At 40.7% G+C, this 22,381-nt stretch overlaps 1 protein-coding gene and 1 non-coding gene across 2 annotated transcripts in view; one reads left to right on the top strand and one right to left on the bottom strand.

Annotated features, from left to right (window-relative positions):
* ADCY5 (adenylate cyclase 5) overlaps positions 1-22,381 on the top strand; it is a 222,248-nt gene that overhangs the window by 17,882 nt on the left and 181,985 nt on the right. The window lies entirely within an intron of this gene.
* Positions 1,337-1,419, bottom strand: TRNAS-GCU (transfer RNA serine (anticodon GCU)). The gene has a single exon. It is a non-coding gene; the product is annotated as a tRNA-Ser (tRNA).

Here is a 22,381-nt window from a genome sequence, read left to right on the forward strand (position 1 = left end):
AGGTTAGAGAAGGCAGCAGGCAGCTTATCATGGGAAGAAAGTGGGATATGACATGGGATTGGGTGGAGGTAGTCTAGGACCCTGGGAAGGGAAGTCAGACAGAAAATGGACTGAGAAGATAGATCATATATGTGAGGAGAGAGAGAGAGAGATGGGAGATGAAGGGAGCTTGTAGGCCTGTATGGAAGTGGTGGAGGAACAGCCTGGGAAAGAAACAAGGAAGATCAGTAGGATGGTGCTGGGGCAGAGGAGAGGCAGCTGTGAGACACTGACGAGGTTATTTTTCAGTGTAAACTTGTTTCTGTCCTTTTGAAAGCAAGGATTGCTGTAGATCTGGACCAGTATTATAATATAGACTGGCTCAACCAATTCTTTAATTTTCCTCTGTCTCTTAAACAAAAAGGAAAACATTACAAAGAATTGCAATTAAAATGCATTGTGAAGTGTTATCTGGTGCCTGCTGAGCAAAATCTCAACTACTTCGTGAGTTAGCTGAATTAGCAGTCCGGTAGCAATGTGCTGTGTAGCAAGTGATGAAGCACAAAGCCTTGGCTGTTGTGAAGAGATGGGGTAACAAAACAGGCCAATTATACCTGAGCTCTGCTGCAGTGGATATACAGCAGCAGACTGAGCAGATAGTGACCACTGGAAAGTGTCCAAGGAGACTTAAAAGAAGAGGGTAAAGGTAAAAGGTACAGGGAGAAGCAGGGACTAGTACTCTGAAGATGCGACTGAGAATGTCCTGCTAAGGATCTTATGTTGGGAATAACACTTTATTGAAGCTTTCTGGCATGTACATATTTGTCCTGTCTTTCACTTGTGACTTCTCCATAACAAACATCTCAGTTGGGACTGGCAATGGAAAAACTGTGGGAAACTTCCACCAAACAACTCAGTGGTAGGGCTGCCTCCTGTTTTGTTCTGGAAATTTTTTGTTTTAAAGGAACCATCTGCTGAATAACTGTAAACATAGCAGACTTAGCTAGGAGTCTTTATCACTGAAGGGTCACCATCCATCTAATGCAAACTGCTGGCAAAGACTGCTGTGCTCTGCCTCTGTGTGGTTGCTGCCACTTGTCCTTCCAGGCTCCAAGTCCATGGCACTGTGCAAAGTTAACTTTGCAGATTGCAAGCTTCCTGCAGCATGGTGCCCATGCCCTCCTCTATGGGCAGAATTACTAGGAACAGATAGACTCATGAGCATGAAACTTTTGTGTCACTTCAGCTGTACCCATGCTGGATGTTAGTGTGGCTCAGCAAATGAGTCAGGTCATAGAATCATAGAATGGTAAGGTTGGAAGGGACCTCTGGAGATCATCTAGTCCAACCCTCAGCATAGCCAGGACGGGGATTGAACCCGCGACCTTGGCGTTAGCAGCACCATGCTCTAACCAGCTGAGCTAAAGCTGCCCAACAGCTGAGTGGATGCATTTCGGTTTCCCTCTGCAGGATGTTTTACAGTGTCTAATCTTGTCAGGAAATCTTCAAGCAGGCAAAGCAGAGCACTGTGCGGAATCCTGTTTCTCTCTTCATGTGGCGTATGTCAGTGGTTAAGTAAGGAAGCACTGCTGTCAGGGGTCAAGGTCTCAAGTTATAAGCCTCTCCTAGTTGTGGGGGTCTTTTGGTATTGCATAAGGTAGGCGTCATAGAACTTTACTCTTGCCTTTTTTTTTTTTTTTTTTTTTTGGGGGGGGGGGGGGAGTGTTTTACATGCACAGCCTCCTTCAAGAAGGAAAAAGTGAAGGCTCTCAGGGCCAGGAAGGAGAAAAGGGAGATATGCTGATAGTAAAAGGAGTAGAAACCTTGTTCATTATCATGGTGAAGTCTGAGGGGAGAGGGGGTTATTGGAGGAAGTGCTGGTAGTGGACCTGCTAGACCAGATGTGATTTCTCTTCAGTAAAGAGTCTTTTCCCTTGCCTCGCTTTATTGTGCAAGAATAACTGCTGTCTCGTTTGCATAGAGAACCTGAAAAATAACACTGCTTGAAGCACTGAGCATCCAGGCCTGGTTTAATGCATACTATGAACCTTCATGGCCTGACAGTCACCAAGAGAAGTATTTATTGCGGCAGCACAAGTATTTTTGTGGCATGTAGAGGCCCAAATCTGGGAACTGATTGGATTTGACATTGTTTGGGGCAGGGGGAAGAGGACACAGTTGCAAATGGTACAGGGGCAAAAGAGAAGCAGGGGAGGGCAGTATACATAATATCCCCCTCCCCCAAGTGCTTAAGAGTTCAGTATGAGCGATACTATGACCTGAATGAAGCTCATGGAGTGCTTATTCTGTTTTAATGTAGCTACCTAACAGGCCCTGAGCTGAACCTTATCAAAATGAAAGAGGAGGAAGCAGTTAATGCTTCCTGAGTTAACAGACTAGCCATATCACAAGGCTGGGAGCCTGTAGGACCCAAGTTCTAATGCACGTCTTTAATGCAATCTCTGGTCTCTAGCAACTCATTTTAACATATCAAACTCATCTCTGTTAAACTGATGAGGAAATTAATGCATGTTTATAGAGACCATGTCACAGGTGATACGAGGAGCAACTAGTTAATGTTTAGCAAAGTTCTTCTAAAGATGAAAAGTGGTGTACAAGTGCAGTTCTGTCTGTCTCAAGATTACTCTTGAAATAAAAATGCTTTTTTAAAGGGTGGATTTTTGTCCCCTTAATCACTGCAATTGCATTAAAACTAAAATATAGCTATGCATTCATTCATTGGCTAGCTGAGTGCGTATAGCATTACAAGAGCACACTGGGTAGAGTTGTATATCCTTACAGCCTAAACAGAGATACACTTCAGGTGAATGAAGCCAGAAGAAGGCTTACTGAAAAAGCATGCACAGCGAAGTGACTCAGCCAGCAGAATGCCACAGAGGAAACTTTAAACAAGGCTGAATCATTAGAAGTCAAACATCCCATTTTCTTTTCCTGTTTGCATTTTGAGATGTGTGCATGTCGCATTGAAATGTCCTTGCTAGCTAAGGTATTCCTCTAAATAGGAAAAAGGAAGATGTTGTGTTTGATGGGTTATAGGCCTTGGACTACAATTAAAGCATTATTTAGTAGGATTCTTGCATATAGTCTGTAATGTATTGCTAAAATATTGTCCTGCATCATAATGGTTTGGGCCATGATTCAGTCCTGCCTAAAGAGACATCCAAATTTCCAAGCCTGGAGAGTAGTTCTCAGACTTACGTGAGCAAAAGGGAGAGACCTCGAATTTATCAGATAATCTAAACATATCCTGACTCTTTCAGGGTGCGCTAAGGTGTTGTTATACCTATGAACCTATCTGCATCTGCAAATCCCACTGACACCAAGGGAAACATTACACCGAGACAACATGCAGAATTGTGTGAACTCCCATGAACCATGCTGTAGTCCTGTGGAAAAAAACCTGCTGTCTTGTAGCAGCAAAAGTGAATCTTTGATTTCTGCATGGCAGTGCCAGTTGTATGCTGTGTCATGCTTGCACAGGTCATGCTGTTAAAGTGCTAGTACACTGAGGTTTCCTGCATCAGTGTTGTGCTAGCAATGGCCACCAGCGCCTGATTCAGTTAAACCCAGGTGTGATATGGGCAGATTGGTGGTTGTGATTTACAGGCCTTTGTTGGAATAAAAAGCCTGTTGTTGTCTATCAACACACTGACCAGGCAGCACAATAGGGCAAGGTAAGCACTGGAAAAGCAAGGTCAAAGGAGCTGACAATACCGTATTGTGTTGTGCGACCCTGGACAAGTGATTTGCACGCCTTGCTTCAGCTTCCCTATGGGAAACCAGGGCAGTGCTTGCTTTTACAAAAGGTGCTTTATGGCCCATGGATAGAAAGCATTTGAGTGCGAAGTATTTTTATTTTAGAAAGAATTAGTCTTATTTAGTATAGTTTCGTGTTCCCAGACCTGATTCTTTGAAAGATCAGATACAGAACAGCTACAGAGAGGTTTCTCAAAAGAAACTTGTGCATTTCATTCGTTTGGAAATGTTTTTTGGCACAATCGGTTTTGTCTGTGGCTTTGGCTGGATTTGCATATCCAAATAGCAAAGAGTACGGTTTGGGCTTCATAAGGGGATATATAGTATCTTTGGTCTTGTTCCAGGACAGGTTGGGAAGGACTAAAGGGAATATGTCTTTAGGCACTCCTTTAAGGCACTAGCAAAATACTGGGTATGTAATAGCAGAAGCAGATCTAAGTGCTTAGTTACAAGCAGTCCCTGCGGTGTAACTTGGTAATGGAGAGTCAGTTATTGATTCAAGTTGCTGTTTACAAGTGGTCTCTGCTGCTCAGGTTTGATATGGTGGGTTGTCAGATTTCATGGCATCCTTTTCTAGCTCTTGCTAGACAGTGACCTTTCTCAGAATTCATAAGCTGTTAATTATCTGCTCTGTCAAACTGTATGGAAAGGGCACGTGTACCTGCCAGGTGAGCCAGCACCTTCTCTTTCTAGGCAACGTGGTGCCTAAAAGAATTGCAAGAATTTAAGCCTGTTAAGCCACAAACTCCCTTAGAAGTTCTTTTACTCTTCAGTGGGACAGGACCAGCTATTATTAACCTCTCCTCCTGCCTCCCAGCTAGCTTTCTGTTGAGTGTCTGCATTTTTAGATTCTGTCTGTCTGCAGTCCAGCCCCAAGATAGTTAAATTTAATAAATAAATAATGATAAAAATAGTCTCTGAGGACTTGGTAGGCACCAGGCCAAGGAATCTGGGCAGGCTGCCAAAAGCTCTTCCACTTGAAATCTAAAGTTAACTCAAACTATGGTGCCTTGTATCGCCCTGTTCAAATTATTTTTTATAATATCCCTTTTCCTTCCTCATCCCACACCTCAAATAGTACCCTGTGTCCACTGTTCTCCTGCTGGCAAAAACACTCTAGTCTTGTTGCGGAGCAGGCTTTCAGGGCTTTGGTACAAACATGAAAACATCAACCTAACAGGGAGGAGAGCTCCTGGTCAGGTGAGAGAGAGTATGCTCTCAGAGGGGAAAGGCTGAGGTGTCAGTGTTCACAGAGTCACAGTGCTTTAGTGAAAGTCAAAGCATCAACACAGACAAGACTCTTGTAACTGTCAAACCCACAGAAAAGCTTCATCCAGAGTGAGTGGGTCTGCCACAAGACGCAAATGTGGAGGAAACCAGCTTCTGTGAGTTCTGGCATTGGCAGAACTAACTGCTCATTCTGTTAAGTGTGCTTTGATTTTTTTTTTTTTTTTTTTTTTTTCAGCTGATACCATGTGGACTCTCTTTTCTTTTTCTTTCTTTCTTTTTTTATATCCCTATGGTGGATTTATTGCTGTGTGATGTCCCATCCTAGGCTCGACGTTGCATCTCAGGGTGGGAGCTGTCACACAACATCATCAGTGTGACTATATTCAGCCACTGCCTGTATATTCCCATTTTATTTTATGTCATTTATTTATTCCATACAGTTCTGGGAGCTGGAAGAAATCTGCCAGAATCCTAGGCAGGCAGTTACCACTATCAAGAATATCTGGAAAATTATGTATCCTATAAATGCGTGCCCTCTTTCCTCTGGTGAGTAACAGCTTGCCAGCATGTGGGAAGATGAGTAGAAGAGATGAGATTCCCCTTTAAGAAGAAGCAACATTGGCTTGCAAGAACGAAGCTATCTGAACTTATCTGCATGTAGCAATCAGTACAGTTCCTGCAGAATCGCGCCTAGAACAGAGAAGTTGAAAGTACAAATACAGACCTGTGCCTTCTCACCCTGCCAGGAACACTCCCCAAACCAGCCCTATTTCACTCAAGTGAGCTGATAACTATTTTAAACCTTGTAAAAGAATCTGCCAGCACTTTCAGACATGCTTTTCTATAGACGTGTTCCTGAAACAGTGGTCACACTAGGAACTGGTAGTAACTGGGTTTAAGTCTAGCTCCCACATACTTTGAAAAGCCTTTGTGTGGAATGATCAAATGTCCCCAGATAGGTGCACACCTGCTGCACAAGTAGAGGCACACAAATTCCAGTAAAGGCTGGTTTAGGACACAGCACCCTTGTTTTGCAGGCAAGGCTGGGCACAGAACTTGTTTCTAGGTTTATTGCCTATGTTAATAATGTGTGGCCTAGGGAACTGGTAAGGTGGTAGAGATCAATACGCTTTTAAAATTTCATATTACCCAAAGTTCTCATGCATGTATTTCACTCATGCATGATTAGTCTCACTTGGAGCTGGGAGTGTAAAATAAGCGGTTCACAGTAAGCGAAGGAAGCTGGCCAAACATGAAGAGATGTCCTAAAGTACTTATAATCCCAATACCAGGAACAGTGTCTCAGGTGATAATGGGGTAACTATGGTCAGGAAATCATCTTTGAATATCCAAAATGTCTATTCCATTTTGAGCCATCAGAGGATGCACATTGTATCCAAAGGATACAGTGTTGGATCCAAAGGGTACAGCGGTGATTCAGGAACCTATCTCAGCAGTTATCTCCATGTCCAGGGACAGGGATGTGATGTGCAAAGGACTGCTAGAGGGGAGGGTACTGAGAACATCCATTGTGGTTTAGTACAAACTGGAATTGCATTTTGCTTTATTTGTAATTCTTTTCCTAATTCTACATTTAAAAACCCAGTGTACCTGCTTTCATAGATGTGCCCATAGTGTTTATAAATGCCTGCTGATCCCTGTGGGAGAAGTGAACCCTGGGTAAAACTTAGCTTAGGCGCTCAGTCTCTCTGAGACCAGTGAGTCAAACTAAAGCAGCCTCAAAGAATCAGCAGTCTGAGATATGTGTGTGCAGAGCCCAGCTGGCAAAGAGTGCCTGGGATGCCAGTGCTTTTAGCTATCAAATTTAGGGAAGGAGTTCCCTCTGGCAGGAGCAAACCAACACTGTTCTGTCTGTATCTGCAAAAAACAGAAGCAGAGGGAAAAAAAAAAACAGTGGCTTTAGAAACATCCCTGGTGCCTCTCAGTACTTAAGACTTTTGTATCCACTATGTGAGCTGATGAGAAAATGGTGTTAAGTCTGAACTCTTTGTAAATGCTCTTCAAGAGGCAGAGCACTTGGTTTTTATTACAAAGCTCAAGTGCCAATGCTCTCCTTTCCCCGGCACCAAATGCAGCTACTACATCAGTGAAAAGTGAGACCTCCTTCAGGACAGTGTAGTATTGATAGAGCAAGTAAATTGTGAGGGCTGGCTTCTAGCTGTAGTAAGTCCATATAGCTGAGAGAGCTTGCAGTGCGTCTAACCTCAGGAAGAGTCTTTAGCCATTTCTTCTACAGTAAAAGTTCCTTCTTGGCATGTAGAATTATTGGACTGATCTGCCATGGAAATGCATTAAGGCCTGTAACTCCAGTCATGACCCTAGATAAACTGGAAGGTGATGGATTTCCTTTAGTTCAGGAACCATCCTAGAGAAAAAATTTAAATAGGAAGTCCCTGAAAACTTGAGTACTTTTTGTACAGACTCTTACTGTATGTGTACCACCTAATCCTGGTATTAACTTGGACATAAGACAATGCTGCAGTGAGACAGATGCTTCATTTTAGTTAGTTAATAGTTAAGTACTCAGGTCCTGTTGCAGTGACTGCTTAACTTAATAGTTCATTGACTTCAGTGGGTCTTAGATCATGCGTAATAGGCACTTACAGTTTCTATTTCCTGTAAATCTTTTGTGTAAGTGTTGGAGGAAGGGGCTAGATGGACTTCTTTTTTTTATACACAAATATAAGTCAGGAGTAGGTAGTTTTGCTGATTCAGTGGAGTTTGTCCAGTCTGAAAGAGCTTTAAATATATATAACAATATAATAAAATTTAAATAAAATAATATATATCTATAACATATTTTAAAAATATATTACCCATACCCCGGGAAGGGCTGGAGAGGAACTCTTGCCAGGTCAGCGTATACGGCAGTAGCTATGATAGCAGCAGTTTTTCAGGCAGAAAGCTAAGCAGGCAAACTAATTGTGTATTGGCAAAAAAGCATAAATAGGAAAGAAAGGCAAGGCCCATTGCTTAGCTGGCCGGGTGCTCCTCCCCTGCCTCATGTCACAACCCTCTTGCATGGTGCTCCTTGGAGATTCCCCCAGTGGTGGGAGTCTGAAAACTCTGGTGATCACAGCATCCCATGCTTGAATTATCTCTTTACCAGGAGATGTTTGCAAGTAGACAAAAACAGAACAGCTTGTTTGACTTCAGCTTCCCATACATAGTGAAGGCACAGCCTTCAGCTCACAGTAAGGGCTGGTTAATCCCTGGGATAATCCAAACAAAATTAGTGCCACTAGCCTAAGTGTTGTGCTGTTTAAAGAGCTGTAGTGACTGGCCCTTTGAGGTGGCTTCTTCACCAAGCTGGGTCACTGTCACAAAGAAGCAAACTTCATAGCCTTTGACAAGTGTCTTTCAAATGGCTTTTGAGCTGTAACCAACAACCACTGTCTGAATTTCCCCTAACAGATCAGATGCTGTTTTCTTGATTGCCACCAGTTGCTCCATTGATACAGTTGACTTTTTTGCCTTATTTCTCAGCTTGCAGGTCCATCTCCATGAGACTGGTCAGTTCATTCAGCTTCTATCTCTTTGCCAAGTTATTGCTGCATATGAGGAGAAGGGAGGGTCTTTGCTGTGTCCCACTGCTGTTTTTTGCTTCCAGGAGCTCTGACTCCTGTGACCAAATGTTTTTTGGTCAGTAGACATTACCTGCTCTGCTTTTAGTATTAATTTGCTCTGGTTTCATCTTTCCTGTCCCCACGTCTTTCTGATACCTCTAGGCAATATCTTTTTGCATTATTGAATTTTCCTCTCTTGACCCTTAGGAGCTATGTAGGGCCCGTAGAAGTAGGGAAGATACTGGAGGCTTTATTTAAATTGCTTGTCAGGCTATATGTGGTTATGGCCTTCATACCTGGAAGGAGGGACTGTGGCTTACAGTGGCCAGGGACATGGGAGACCTTGGTTCTCTTGTTGGCTGTCACCAAGCCAACACTGAGTAGGCATCATTGCCCAGAGAGCCCTATCTGCAGAATGAGGAAAATTGTAACATCCTTTATTAACTTTTTTTTTTCCTTTTTTCTACTAGAGAAAACTACCAAATCCTACTAGGTTTGTGGAAAGAGTCTATTTCATCTTATGATATACTGGCAGTGGTAGTAATGGTTGTGTTTGGATTAGAAAGGTATAAGTTTTGAAGAATATAGAACATTAGCATCTTGTAAAATACAACTAGACTACTGCAGTATCTGAACCTAGATACCAGCATACCTATTTTGCAGTTAACTACATTGTGCTAATGAAATAATATCAGAGAGTCAATGAGAGCCTCTAAACACGTGCTTGAAAGCTGCAATTAAAACTGTTTACCTTTCATTACCTTGTTTAGCTTTTATAAGTCATGTGAAACATGAAAGCATCTGGAGAGCAATACTTTTAGACATAGAGTAATATTTTAATGTTTTTAAAAAAATGAAGTAGCTTTAAAAATATTTTGGTTGAGGTAAACAAAAAATGTTCTTTTAATCTGTTGCTTCTTGCTGCATGTGTCAAATTTGCTTTTGTTTTGCATTTGACTTGACCGCTTCTCCTCCTCAAATTTTTGTGCTTTGGCTCCCAGTTAAATATTTCCTTCTTCAATTAATCTTCATATCATGAAATAAGTTGCAAAGTGCACATTTGGAATGAATGTGCTATACAATACTTCTTACTCATATACTTGAGGTAGTGTTAACTTTTCCAGAGGAATGTAATGAATTTCAGTAACCTAACCCTTACTGCGTGTGAGCTTCCTAAAATCTTTTTTGATAAACATTGTCAGTATTTTGTGAAGTCTATGTACTTTCTGTTCTTAGATTTGCTTCATAGAGAGCAAGGAGAGAAATTGGATGAGGTGCTTCTGTTTGTGGCCATGACGTTGACTGGCCATGACATTATTTGTCCTCATTTTGCTTTGTTTTCCATGTTTGTAGCTGGAGAATAATACTGATTAATTTCAGACACAGTTAATTTGCCTTAAAGGGTAAACTAATTGAAAAATATTCTCAGATGCTTTGATAAGAGGTGGGGTGACAAGTTTCTGTGGAATTTCTGAATGTCACTTAAATTAGATTTCTATATTGTTGGCAGTTTAGACCCAGTTACCATTCTGCTCTCAGGTATGTGTATTGCTAACAACCATAACATTGCTTCTAATAGTCAGAGGGCAACAATACTGCAAAGGCATAATCAAGAATTAAATTTTAGCTTGTAACACTTCACTGCCATTGCAGGAATAGTGAAGCACCAAGGAATTCCCTTTTGGTGTCTAGGATGACTTGTCTATTATAAGTATTGTAGAAGAAGGCTGTAACAGAGGCATTAGTAGAGACTATACTATTAAAAGTCTTTTTTTTTTCCTTATCTCCTCAATCAAAAAATGAAGTTTAGAGTGATAATTATCAGAATTGTTGCACGTCTCTGTTACCTTTATTAAAGTGATAGAAAGATATGCCAGAAAAAAAATAAATAAAGACTATGTTAGGTCAGTCTAAAAAAATGTGCTGAAGTCTGTGCAGTGAGAGGGATTAAATAGTAGAAGAGGCTTTTGTATGAAGTCTAGTATGAATGTCTTTGGATAGGATATAGACAAATATTAGGCTACTTTTATTAAGTCATTTAACTGAAACTTGCAGAAGGCCTTCACAAAAAGGGCCCATGCACGTGGTTCAACAAGATGCCACTCTCTAAAGCCAGTTATTTCAGATTTACGCTGAAGTGCTTTGTAAATGTGATCTAGTGACCTCTTGAAATCATTAGGAATCTTTCTATTGCCCTTGTAGGAAATAGAGGTAGCCTACAGAGCAGAATATTTCCTGTTGAAAGTTGCCACCCTTTACTATTTCTGAGGTTTGTAAGTTTTCCCAGAGGAGCGCTGCGCGGGCATGGAGATGGAAATTTGGAACTCTGCTCAATACAGTAGGTGCCACTTCCCAATTTAAAGCTCCTGGTTTTGGCTCTATCTCTTAATGGTTGCACATGGATGTAAGTCTACCTTAATTGTCCTTTCTATAATAATCTCTGCCAAAGTAGTTGACCTTTGGGACCTTCACCTAAAACTACCTATTTAATAAGAGCTTTTTCAGAAGAACTGAACAACTTTCATCAGAAGCAAAGGAATAACTGTCTATACAGCTGAGTTTATAGGCTTTGGATCCTGTCTGGTGTATTTTGTTGCCTTTGTGGTATAACTGACAATTACTGTTGTTGTGATTTGTGATACTTATTTGCTAAGGTCTTTAGGACCATGGATAGGCATATGTTAAACTGAAAATATGTAAAATAGAAAAATATTGGAATAATAGGGCTACTTTTTAATGGGAATCCCTCTATTAAATATCAGAATGTGTCCTGAAAACAAGGTATTTTAATGCAGTTGTGTTTATCTGTACAAAATATTGATGGAAAAAGGGTGCTGCACAGGTGAAAGCTGTTCTGATGCCTCAGGATTAAATCAGATGAAAGGCTTGGATATTACATATTTTGTGTTTGCTCCTCAGAATGGAATCTGAAGCTCAGAATTAGGCATCTTGGGCTCTTTATACAAGGAAAGTTGTAGGATGATGCAAATACCTGGTAACATGCTGAGGGGAAGCTTACAGAGATTTCTATATTTAAATAGCTGATTCAGACTTACTTGGGTGCTTGCTCCAGAGTACTGACTCCTTCCTGAACCAGGCACCTATATGTATCCATTAAAGCATAGCCAGGGAGAAGGTAGTAATTCCTCCAATTTAGTGCCTTGAGGAGATGGCCATCCATCTTTTTCAACTTGTGGACTAAAGAAAAGACCTCACTTTCAAGGAAACTATGGAAGGAGTTTAAAACTGCTGCCAATAGGCTTACATTTTCTAGATATCTTTTTCCATAGTTTATCAAGGCAAGATGTGTAAGAGCCAGAGCAGCATCAAATTTCTTGTAATACTTAAATCTTTTCTTTAATGATGTTTTACACGTCTTTAAAAATAGTTTCCCATTTGTGCATATGGTTTTATACCAGGCACTTTCCCACAAACTCTAGTTGTTTAGGAACAGTCAAAAGGAAAAAGAATCCAACTAAACAAATAATTTGAATGTTGCTGTTAGCCAAGCATAACATGCCTCATAGCTTATACCTGGGGTTTCTATCAGTGGAATATTTGTTTTGAAATATGATGATGACCTATATCAATGTGGCTCTTAGTGTGGGTTCTGTTGTATGACAGTATGCAATATCTTTTACAGAGGTCATGTTTCTGTACAGAAGCAAAATATTTTAAATGTATTCTTAGTAATATAGTTGCACTCATGCTAGGGCAGTTGCATGAAAGCGATAAGCTAGATGTGAGTTCTGGGTGTAAACAGGGCTTTTATTCTAAACTAGTAGATTTTAAGTTTTTGTGTTTCAGGAACAACTATATGACCCTGTGGTACATTCAAACCTTTGGTGACCTTCTCATGAGCAGAAATGAGATCAATATAACAGCCAGAAAACTGTGATGCCTTCAGGCTGAGAACTTGTGCACCAAGCATTGCATGTCTCAATGCTGGTAGGAACCATTTTCTTAAAAGCCCTGTTTGTTATCAAGAGCAGGCCTGCTAGGACACTTAAGGAACTGGCTGAAATCCTCGCATAACTGTACTGGTTATCTTTGAGAGGTCATTGAGGTACTGAAAGAATGGAAAGTATCAAAACATAATGCCTGCCTTTTAAAAAAGGAGAGGCAGGGAGAAGTGTTGGGGAATTGTAGATCCATCAGCTTCACTTCAGTTCCTGGAAAAATCTAAAAGAAATAATAGCACAGTGTGTAAGCACCTGGGACATAACAGAGATGAGTAACAGCCAGAGTGGCTTTGCTGAGAGCAAACAGCATCCAACTGGTCACGTTCCTTTCTGCGACAGGAGTAAGAGAAATGATAACAACAGTAATAACAATGTCCTACGTGTTGTGGTTAGGCTTTTGACACTATCTCATATGACGTTCTGAGAAGCAAACCACGTCTAGAGTGTGATTCCCTAATACGGTGTCAAGCGTGAGAGACAAACGAACACGTATCCTGCTGCAGTTATAAAGGATTCGCTGCCAAACGGAAAGATGCACTGAGAGAGGTTTTGTAGGTCTCCTGGGTCTACTTGTACTCAATGTTTAGTACAGGGTATGTGTGTATTAATGTGTAGATAACAACCACGAGGAGAACTGCAAATATACCAGTATTAGCTGTGGTACAGCAAGCCTGTCCTTGAGTGTGTCCTGTCACAGGAATGAGTGTTTCCTCTGGCTAGAAATAAAATCCTAATCCATTGCCGTCACTGACAAATCTCTATTGATTTTGTCTGAGGAAAGGAATAGAGATTTGAAGTAGAAGTTACCCAGACCTGCTTTCTGTCAGGAAGTGAGAGGTGGCCTGGAGGTTACACAGCTCTCTGCTTCCCCATTTCACCCCCCCAGACTAGTGTGTGGCTCTTCTAGCAGACTTCACATCTCATGAAAGAGGACGTGTCAAACAAGCCATCTCAATAGACACAGAAAATATGATTGTACTAAAAACTTCAGGCATATAGTATACTTAATTTTTGCCTTTTTAAAATATCTGGTTGTTTGGTTTTATTAAATGAATGGAGTTTTCTGTTAATCTACAAGTGGTCTGGACAACATGCCTTAATTAAACTGATCTGAGTATCATCACATGGCTTGTCCGAAACTATTATCGTTTACAGTCTATGACAGTCACCCTTTCTGACAGTTTGGTCCTTAAAGCCATAACTTCAGTAGGGACAGGAGAAAGCAGTAAAAGGCCATGCATTTCTTCACACCTTATATGACAAGATAGAAATAACTTTTTGACATACTCACTTTGTCTTTGTGAATTTTACTCAGCATTTTGGGAAAGCCTGGGAAATACAGATAGGAGAAGTACCCCTTAATTTTGTTCTAATTGCCACCATTCTAATTTGCATATTTGAAACAAGGTGCTAAAAGGAATGCAGCACAATGTGGATTTCTAGGGCATTCCTGATGTTCTTGAGATTTATAGGGCCAGCTTACAAAGCTGGAGGTCATCTAAAGTATAAAATGTTAATATGAATAGTTTTGTGCTATTTTTGGCCTGGCTTCCTAAGGAAATGAGACTTGCACAATTTTTCTTTCTTCCCTCCTTCCTCACTATAACTTTCAAATCTGTTAACCAATTTCAAGCAAACATGACAGAGATGTTTCAGATAAAGTTTCATGAACTTAGGCAGGTGGAGGACGAGACACTCCACATGTTCGTGCCCATTCACAGATAATAAAAGTGAAAAAACAATCTCTGCCCTTATTGGAGAACACTCGGAGAAGAGAGAGATGTTACAAATATACCAGCTGCTGGAAAAGCTTGAAGCAACACATGTACCTTGTTAAATTGCAGAGAGCCAAACCATAAAGCTGTAGGAAACCCAGTCTTGCTAGTTCCTCTGCTCATGGAATTGCTGATTAGAGCTGGCTAGTTAGTGCTTCCCGTGTTTATAGTGCTCGTGTCGGAGAACCAGACTCTGCAACAACTCTACGAGTGCGACCAAGATCCCGGCGGGCTGTTTCCTTTCTCCCAAGGATTTGCATAAAACCAGTGTTTATCACCTAGCCTTACAGAAGAAAAGAGCAGGAAGTGCAAAATGCATTTGCGATGCTGATCTGTGCATTTGGTTGCTTTTAAGTGAAGTCCCTTGTCAGCTGCCCACAGTGAAGAATGCATAAGTGGTGACTGCGTTTCTCAGTGGTTTTAATAAGGCTTCTGTGTTTTCTCTTGAATTAATGGTGAAAATTGAGTAGGTCAGGAGCAGTTCTATTTTGACTTAAAAATGTAGGTCTTTTCTTTGCGTCTTATACAGTGCCTAGTAGAGTGAATCCAGAAACTGTGACTAGGTTCCCAGTCCTGCTGTTTGTTCGGAGTGGTGTCCGTAGAGACATTGTCTAATAATGATGTTCCTGCTTTAGTAATTAAATTACCTTTGAAGAAGCTGCTGTGAAGAAAAGAAAATAGTGGGATTGTTGTGTGGACCACTGTTCTCCCAGTGATTTTATCTGTGTGGTTTTTTTTTTTTTTTTTTTTTTTTTTTTTTTTTTTTTTGTCATTGTAGAAGTTTAGGGATAAGCTGTTTAGGCTGAAGATACTTCTCTAAGTCTGTAATACAAGTTACTATGCTATTTTGTTAAAATTGTTCCTATTCCTTGTTTCTCTGTGCAAAAGGGGAAAATGATGTTCCCTTTGTCCTGTACATTTGTCTGCACCTAGAAAATGAGATGTATTGGAAATGCCTGTAATCTTTAATTAGGACATTGCTAATCATTTTGAGTATCTACTGTTAACCATTTCAGTTTAGATGAAAAAAGCTACAGTTAGTAGCAATTAAATCTGATATAATTTGTTGCTTCTGTTAGGCTGACCATAACTTACTGAGTTTTACATGGCTCTCTGTCTAAGCCAAGAAAGACACCCAGCAGTTGCTAATAAAGCTCAGAATATAGAATTAATGAACAAAGGCCTCCACGTGCTGCTTGGTTCACCCAGCTCGAACACTGGCATGCATCAGTCACGTCTTAGAGCACAAGTCCGTTAGGTTTTCCGTGCTGAGGACCTCAGTCCCCAGAACGGTGAAGCTTTCCTGCCTGAGTGAAAGGATTTGGTTTGAAGGATTTTTACCTCTGGCATAGGCACCACTAGATGGGGGCAGAAGGCCACAGTGGGTGTGTGACTTCACTTTTTCTTCCCCCTTGGCCAACCCAAGGACCTGTACACCATAATTATAAAGCACTTTGTTTCTCCCAGAGAAAAGGTGGGATGGACTATGCAAAGGAAAGAAAGAACTAGCATTAGAATGCCATGTCTTTATTTCATGCAATTTTAGGTGACTGAGTGTGTTGCAACTACCTACATAGAAATAAGCTTTTAACTTATTATTATTATTATTAACTTGCCATCCCCAGTTGTTCAGACTAGACTACTTGCAGCTGAAGGTTTCCTTTCCTCTGATGGCTTGACCTCTGATGTGGATTTTGGCAACTTTCTAGCAGATAACAATTCACATTGAAGACTGATGGCAGTAATGAAACTAAATTGCTTTTAGGACTTCAGCATGAGCAGTGGACCCTGACTTTAAATGATAGAGGGAGGAGTAGATCATTGGGGAAAAAGTGGGGTAGAACCTACTAGGATGACAACTGAAACAAGTTTAAGACAAATTCTTACTTATGTATGAAGAAGATGAGCACTGAATGAGAGAAAGAAAGGTAATTTTATCCTTACTTCCCCCCAAATTGACTTTATTGCTTCCATAGCTACTTAAACTAGGAAATTGGGGTATCTTTTTGAACAAAACTAGATGTATTTGGGAGTTGGAATGTGTCATTCTATGTTAAACCTGAGCAGGACAGGTTTACCTGCTGGTGATATATAAACTGAGAGGATGCATATTGCAAAATTTAAGCTCTGCTTACAAACTAAGGAAAAACAGATGCCATTTTCTGTGAACAGGCAGGAAGACAAACTAGCATTGCTCCTATTAATCTGTAAAGACATCTTTGCTATCTATTAAAGCAACAAAAATTAATAACTTCTGCTGGTACTTTCTTAATGATGTTTTCTGAGAGCTTTGGCACTCAGGCTTTTTCATGCTTCCAGTCAGTGGCAAAGCTGGAAATAGTCCATCATTTCTGGCTGTAGTTCTGTGTTGAAGCTATTAGTGGCTGCTACCTCCCCTTCTTCAGATTTCTGAAATATGTTGTGTTAGTGGAGTGTGAATAAAACCTCCTTAAATTTTAACCACACCAATTAATCTAGAGCTTTTACTTATTTTTCGTAGCATATTTTCCTGAATGTCTCTTTTCTCACCTCAGATCACTAAGTGTGTCTTTTGTTCCTGAGGACTGAGGCTGCCCAGAGAGAGAGTGCAAGGTGACTCCCCTAGACAAGTAGTGAGACTTTAATAGGATATGGACCTGTGTTGTTCACTACAGTCACTGAGGCACCAAAATCCTTCACACACAGACAAAGCTGCCTTCCAGTCTGGTTTCCATCCCCTAGAGTTTTACTTTGGTAATTACTTCAGTCCACAAATGCTGCTTCCTTCTGGGTGCTGGACTGCCACTTGCATTCCTTCCTTGTTTTTCTTGGGGTAGAGACCAGGACCTTCTTATGCAGCCCTAGCAGAAAAAGTAATTGAGGCTTCATGTCTGAGTGTTGACCATCAAAGTTCTGCTTCAGAAAGGTTTTATATGGAGCTGGAAGTTTATTCCTTTAGCAAACTCTGGCATTCTAACTGTTAATCCTGCCAGATGGAAAGGGAAATTTCTGTGTGTCTAATTCATTCTAGGTGTTGAATTTTTGTTTTTTTTAGGTGGGGTTAGTGAGACCCGATCAGTGAGTCTCTGAGGCTTTGCTTTTCAGGATTCAATTAGTGGGAAATTTGGTATTTCTTCCTCTCTTACAGGCGGATTAAGTAATCTGAAAAGGACACAATGTAGCTGAGAACACCTCACTGAGGAGTTACAACTTTATCCAGGGTGAGCACAATTAGTACATAGCACCTTGCTAAATAGTACTGATTCTGACTAAATCTTAGCCAAGGCTTTTGACTTGCAAAACAGATCGTTCAAGAATGCATGAGTTGGGCAAGCTGGAAAAAATACCCTTCATTTCTGAAATAGATCTGATCATAGGATTTAATTAGGGCAGGTCATTTCTTTGGCTTTCTTAGTTTCAATGTATGATTGGGTTTTATTTCCTAATAATATATAATTTTGTAAGAGCTGAGGAATGCAGTAAATGGAACCTCTGAGCTGCCAGCATGGAAAGATAGAGGCTCTTTGAAATCCCCCCAGAAAACTCCCACCAGCTCTAGTCCTTGCCACAAGGTCAATGAAAGCATAACTGATGAATGTTGTTTATCCCTAAGTGCATCCAGCTTTTCTGTTTGGTTTTAACTTTGACTGTAGCTTCAGCAAACGGTACCCGTATGGCTTTTCCAGCATGATGAAGCAGATGAAGGGTGCCTGTCATTCACATGGAGAATTATTGCCATTTCTACTGTTATGAACCTCCCAACTGTTCATAGGGTTTGTTGATGCTTTGTTTTATTGCAGACCAAAACGTCAGTGTATTTTGATTTGTTTTGTTAAATGTAGAATTAGATTTATAATGCAAGACTTCCATTAAAGACTCTTCTTTGCTCTTTCACAGCTGATTAGTTGTTATGCTCTTTTTTTTAAGGAATTCCTTGTTCTGCTTTCAGAATTACTGATTCTACTGTATTCTTCAGATGAGGACAGAACAGTCTCCATTAGCAGCTAAGCACTGCTCTTTTTCCAAGGTCCCTTCTAATATCTTCCTGATAATAGCGCTTGCTGCCCCTTTGTGAGGAAAGGGTCACAACAGTGTAAACGGTGTATGTTTGCGCTCTTGTTTCTAAGCTGTGCTATTCTTGTTGTTGTTTCTGATGAGATGGCTGCCAGGCCACTTTGTCATCACACCTGGATTTTGGCAGAACACAGGAGCTGTCCCAGATAACAGGAGAATATAGCTTTCCAGCAAAACCCAAGTGACTTTATCCAACCTCAAGTTTAAACAGGCTTGACATTTTTTTGGCCGTGTTTGCAGACAGGATACTACAACAGGACTCAGATGTTTTGCCACAAAAATAGCTGTTTCTCTTGCTAGCAAAGAAATGTTTCATTTTGGGTAAAATGCTGATGGCATAATCAGTAATGAACCTTTGTAATGAACACATGCTGTTTATCTCCGTGTATCTTAAGCATTTGAGATTGCATTGTGCTGCATGTTGAAAGACAGCACACTAAAAAGAAATTGTCTGCTGAGACTAGTGGACTAAATTCACTCAATATAATTTTGCATTGCATTATGTGTATGGCTGCTCTAATTAGATGAGGGGAGAGAAGAACACTGAATGAATATAACAAACTACTGCCATCATTATCTTCTGTCCACGTTCCTGTGCTACAGCTACGTTAATGCAAATGGTAAGAGCCTCCTTTGATACTCTTTATCGGTCTGCATGCAGTTCCTCTGCCCTGATGACTCCCAGCGGTCCACTGAAATGCACACTGCATATGTGCAGCTTATTGCCTGGTGAAATCACAGTCTCCTTCTCAGTTCCCTTCCCCCTTGCATGCACAGCGGTAAAATATATTCATTTTACTTGCCTGCAGATCCTGGGGATTTCATCTGTTTGGCTTTTGGTAACTTAATGTTCAGTAAAAAGGGCAATTCATAAGCTTCCCTAATATATTTCGACCAAGACCATACAGTCAAGGTGCTGCTTCCACTCTAGACAGCCATACAGCTCTAGCGGTGTGCTTCCAGATGCTCTAGGTGATGATGTTCTTGTACTGTCTCCTTATGTACAGGTGCACATCCTCTTAGGGTTGTAATATGCTTTTAAGCTTTGAATATGATATGCTTTGTCTTAGAACCTCATTTTAGTAGACAGTTGTGGCAGGATGCAGTGCAAATGTTCAGTGTTTACACTAAGGCTTATGCTGTCCCTTTGCTTTTGTGATCACTAACAAGGGAGGAGCTATCTCTGAAGGAAGACTCCAAAGAGGACTACGAGTATGTGGTCTGAATGGAGAGTTTGTCAGTTTTCTCCCACTGAGCAGTTCAGACCTTGGCTTGTTTGCATCTGTGCCTGGGGGAAAACCTGTTCCGTCACAGAGCTGAGAGAGCTCAGTAGCAGTGTGGGTGGTGTGAGTTAGTAAGAGTTGCCATAGAAAGAAGATAGCTCCCTGTTAGATGACAGGGAAACTCAGTCTTCATGTTTCAGAAGAAGCTTTTGCTAGGAACCTGTTGCTTGTTTCAGAATTACCTTGGGGAAAGGCTCTTTTTTTTTCCCTCCCTCCTCCTCACAATGAGAAATATACTTTAGAATTTGCACTTGTCTCCTACACCTAGATGTTTTAAGTAGGCAACTGTAATATTCCTCTCCCAATCAATCCATACTCTGATTTATCAGTAGTTCTTAGTGGCTATAGTGAAAACATTGGCCTTGCTTTACAGATGACTTCTCTATTCAACGTGATGAGTTGGTGAATTGCTCTTAAAAACAGTATTTAGCTGGTCAAGAAATGAGGTTTGTGTGGATCTTTTTGTTTGAGTAGATGAAAACCTGGACTGATAAAACTACACAGCCCCGTGGTAAAATGAGATTAAATTAGGAATAGCCAAATGCCTCTGCATTTTGATGATGTGGTTGGCTCAGAAGAAGCTTAATCTTCCGGCAGAGCTGGGTGGACCTAATTTATGTGAATTACTATTTCTACTGGAAAACCAGATCCTGCATAATGAATTACCAATGTTTGTGTCAGAATGGTGTCTTTTGATTCCACAGAGAAATATTTCAAATGCGACATGGAGGCGCCTTTCTCTTGGATAACCATTGACTGTTGTGTAGGTAGAATTCAGCTCTCCCTGGAATTTGACATAATCTCTAGCTAGCAAGAGTCTGAAATTATAAAAGGAAAATTGAACAAAAAACCCAAACAACTAGAGACCTTTGTTTTGACCAGCAAGTAAAAGATTATTCCTCTCCTGCCTATGAAGCCCTTAGTAAAGAGATACAAGTATTTCTGGAAATGTGATGGCAGACTGACTGTAGGGAGACATCACAGCATTTTACGGTGGAAAATGTTAGGCTTGCAACTCGACAGTGTTCGGTGAAGCTTTGAAAATAGAAGGATGACGTGGCATTCTTGGTAGCTGGCTGAATGGAAGTCATTATTACCCTCTGAGCCTTTCAATTTGCTGGAAACTTTGTGTTCAGGGCCAGAACTGCAAGATCCTCTCTCAGAGGATTTTGCAACCCTGTTAGAGCACTGAAGGGTGATTGCTCTTGGACAAGCTTTCCTTTGCAACAAAAGAATTCAATGCGAGCTGAAGGTGTTTTTGTCTGTCTAGGGACAGATTCCACAGTCTACTCTCAGGTAATACATAGAAGCCACTAGCAAAGCAGCCTGGTGTTGGCCCTGAGGTAAGGGGCAGCAGATGATGGTCCCTTTCCTGAGCAGATGAGCAGGTAAATGTTGGGTCTGTAAAAGCAGCTGTTAAGCTCTTAAGTACCTTGACCAGAAATAGACCCAGGGTCTTTTATTACTTTTTCTCTTCTCCTAAACTATGCAATCTGCCGCTGACTTCACCTAACAGACTTTTCTTTTAGTTCATCTAAAACATGCTTCACCCTTCGGTGAAGCATGCTTCACCTTAGTTTCCTTCTCTATCGAAGTTACGAACTTTCAGCCCATGGGTCATTTGGTTAGCTTGTTGTGGGTGCTGAAGAACAGAAATTAAATTATGCTGCAAAGCTGCCTCCTGAAAAATTAGTTACATTTTTTTTTTTTTTTTTAAGTACGAGATGATTCATAGCTTTACATGCCGCTAAGAGAAGGTGACTTAGGAGGGACTTGGAAAAGTATTCCTTTCTTCTCTGTTAGAATGTGTTCAGCTGACAAAAAAATGATGCTTGCTCATCTTGACATTAGAAGAGGAGTCACTGTAGAGAGAAGAGAGCGGATACTTAGAAATGCAAAGGCATTTTGAGCTTTTCCTGTTCTTTCATAGCTTTGAGAACTATATATGCAGGCAAATGGCAACACTTGGCAAGCTTAAACATTCAGATCGTCATATATTTCCTTCTTACTCTCTCCTTCTGTGTACTGTGCATTGTTGACACGTGGCAGTCGGGTCGGTGAGGAGCAAGCTGTGCAACTTTGGTGCAGTGGGGGGAAAAAAGATTGTAGACCATCCAGTTAGATCAATCCTATTGACATGCTACATTGTTAATTTGACTGATTCTTTAGCACCCTTCAGTGTTGGATCTCTGTGTGAGTTCAAAATCTCAGTGTGTTCAAAATCCAGTGATATCAGCTCTTTTTTACTTTCTTCCCTCTCACACTACCATAATACAGTACAACATGAAAAAGTAAAGAGTGTATTTATTACAGAAACTCCTACCTGAGACTATGAAGGGAAATACTTTCTGCTGCTTGAATTTTTCTATCATCTTATACACTGAAGCAGGAGTTTGAATGTTTTTTTTTTTTTTTTTTTTTTTTCCCTATACTGGCACAAAACTAAGTGTTCATTTTGTAATGTGTTGGATTTTAGCCTGGTTTCCATAGGAAACCAGGCATATAAGATGTTTCTGCATATCTGTCTTTTCTCTTCCCCCCCCCCCCCTTTTTTTTTAAACCCATTGGCCCACAGTCAAATTTGGCAGGCTGGTAGATGTCTCAAGAGTAACTCTATACCATGGATGAGCTTCTTCCTCTGGATGCTACACACTTACCCAAAGCAGAGCCCAAAGACATGGTCCCAGCTTCACTCTATGCTTATGCTATAAGACATCACATTGCCCAAGATGCAG

The sequence above is a fragment of the Rhea pennata genome, chromosome 6 (assembly GCF_028389875.1).
Source record: "Rhea pennata isolate bPtePen1 chromosome 6, bPtePen1.pri, whole genome shotgun sequence".
Classification (NCBI taxonomy): Eukaryota; Metazoa; Chordata; class Aves; order Rheiformes; family Rheidae; genus Rhea; species Rhea pennata.